This window comes from Grammomys surdaster, unplaced genomic scaffold (genome assembly GCF_004785775.1).
Source record: "Grammomys surdaster isolate TR1022 unplaced genomic scaffold, NIH_TR_1.0 126313, whole genome shotgun sequence".
In the NCBI taxonomy this organism is placed as follows: Eukaryota; Metazoa; Chordata; class Mammalia; order Rodentia; family Muridae; genus Grammomys; species Grammomys surdaster.
Genome location: NW_021621113.1, coordinates 3038423 through 3041159, shown reverse-complemented (window position 1 = coordinate 3041159; position 2737 = coordinate 3038423). Strand labels below are relative to the sequence as shown.

At 45.3% G+C, this 2737-nt stretch overlaps 1 long non-coding RNA gene across 1 annotated transcript; it reads right to left on the bottom strand.

Annotated features, from left to right (window-relative positions):
• Positions 1–263: 263 nt before the first annotated feature.
• Positions 264–1637, bottom strand: LOC114614294. The gene is made up of 3 exons (XR_003710292.1): positions 1614–1637; positions 397–479; positions 264–282 (listed from the first exon to the last, which is right to left on the bottom strand). It is a non-coding gene; the product is annotated as an uncharacterized LOC114614294 (long non-coding RNA).
• Positions 1638–2737: the final 1100 nt, after the last annotated feature.

Here is a 2737-nt window from a genome sequence, read left to right as displayed (position 1 = left end):
TCAAAGGGACTTTTTAATAGAATGTGACAAGCTGATTCTCAAGTTAATCTGGAAGAGGGAAAAAAATACAAAGCTGATTGCACAAGAATAAAACATACTGGAAAAAACTACAGTATTCTGCTATAGGAAAATGCACACAACATTCACCAGCTTAACTGTTTCAATTGTATGATTTGGTGGCCTTCAGCACATTCAAGACGCCTTACAGCCATCAGCGCCATCTTCTCTAGAACCAAACGGAAACTTTGTTTCTTAAGCACTGACTCCCATTCCACACTCCTCCTGCAAGAAAAGAAAAAAATTGCTTTATATTTGCATGTCTGATGTATGTGCGCATATGTTTGTATGCACTCTTGTGTGTGAGTGCACACACGAGGTGGTTGGAGGATGACCTACCTTGTTTGTCTGTTGTTGCCAAGGAGCTGTGCACACCAGTTATTCGCCCTTGAGTTTCCAAGGATTCTCCTCCCCTCTCCATCCTGTTGTAGCATTATAGATGGTCTGCTGATGGGTTTGCTACGTAGCCCAGACTGGCCTCAGACTCACAGTGTAGCCCTTAGTATATAATCCTGACTCAAACAAAGTCTTCAGCAATCTCCTACCCCAGCCTCCAGAGTGCTAGGATTACAGGCATATGCCACCAGGACCAGCAAAGAAAAAAACTGAGTGAAGCCCTCAGGAGGCAGAGGCAGGGGGATCCCTGTGAGTCCCAGATCATCCTGGTCTACATAGCGAATTCCTAGTCATCCAAGGTTATTTAGAAAGACCATGTCTCAAAAAAACCTTTTTCCCTCGTTTTCATGAGGGAATCAGGGATGGAGAGATGGGCCAGTGGGTGAGCGTGCTCACTGTACAAACACAAAGATAAGAGTTTGAATCTCAAGCACAAGAAATGGGATTGACCACATGTGACTGTAGCCCCAGTGGCTGTGAGTGTCAGAGACAGGAGGATAGCTGAGAGTGGCTAGCTAGCCTTGCTGGAAATTAAAAAAAAAAAAAAAAAAAAGTGAGCTTTAGTCTCAGTGAGAGAATATGTCCAGGAAATAAAAAATACAAGGCAGAGGGGATTATAGAGGACATTTGACCTCCTCTGGCCTCCAAACACACACACACACACACACACACACACCACACACACACACACACACACACACACACACGGGAAAATGAGGGACTGATCAAGCCAAAAATAAAAATATCTTATAAAACAAGACGAATTCCATAAACCCATCTATGTACTGGAAGGAAAGGATTCTGACCCCTGGATGGAGATATTATTTAATAAATACAATTACAAAAGTACAAAATTTGAACTCTACCTCGGGTGCGCTCAACACTCATACAAAGTCTCTTTGATTTTAAGAACTAAATGTAAAAAGCAAACCCCAGAACAGCACTAGAAGAAAAATAAGAAAAACATCTAGATTTGACTAAAAAACGTTAACTTGCAAGTGACAGAAGACTCTGTGACTAAAGTTAAAAGATGACAAACACACAAGAAACACAAGCGCACCGCAGACATCCGGGAACGCCACGAGAACATAACTTGAAATAATAATAATTTGGCTTTCATTTTCCCCGCGTCCTCGCGTCAATCAGAGGCTCCACTTTACCTCAAGGAGAATTAGCGCTTCACAGCAAGAAGATAAAGAGAGAGAGACAGCCAACGTTCCCTCTCATTGTCTCAGGAACTTCGCAGCCAGTCCACTGAAGCCCACATCAGAAATCACGCTTTAGAAGAGCCGAGCCTTTGATTCGAAAGGACTGCTCTGGCAGAGGGAAGAAAATGTTCTTGAAAATCAAAAGGGAAGGTCCTGGGGAAAGCTGGAGATAAATGCACGCCTTAACTAGATATCGAACAGGACTTGAGAAGACCCGGGCTGTGTGCCCCTGGGGAAGTGCGCCGGGCACTGGGCAGGCAAGTGGGAGTGAGCCGTGACCTTGGCAGAGGTCACAGGATGTGGGAGGAAGAAATAGTTGTTGCTGGACTTCAAAGTGGGGCTGTCAGTGCTTACAGGTCACTAACCTCCCCCCCCCCCACCCCTCCTGCCACAAGCATCTGGAACTTCTAGGATCCGGGCCATCCACCTCCCATGCCAGCTGATCCTCTGGGTAGCTACTCAAGCTCTGCAACAGGTCACCTTGGCTGGAGGGCGACAGTAACCACACAGCTCTTCACTATCTGCTGAGAACCTCCATCGATGGCTGCCTGGGGTGCTCAGCTGAAGAGATACCCACCCAACCACCCGCCCACTCACCCACCCATGGTTCCTGCTTTTCCGAGGAGCCCTGTCGGCATATGAGTACTCTCCCCACTTACCAGAGAGCAGGATTGTTGACGTCCACAGGAGAAGCCATAGTATGGAAGTTATCTCCCTGCAACCTGTCCCTGGGTAGAAGAGGGTAGATCGTGGTAAAATAAATAAATAAATAAATAAATAAATAAATAAATAAATAAATAAATAAATAAATAAATCTACCCCGGCTAAATAGTTCTACAATGCAGAAAAGGCCCCAATGAAAAGATCCTCAACCCAATAGAAAAAATGAACAAAAGATACAAAAGGAAAACTTGATATTAAAGGAACATACTAGGTAGTCACGCCAGGAATCCTAGCACTTGGGGGGCTAAGGCAGGATTGCAAGTTTGAGGCTGACTGCAGGCTACCTCTGGAGACCCCGCCTCAAAACCCCACAATAGGGGCTAATGATGCAGCTCGGCAGATGAAATCTGCAG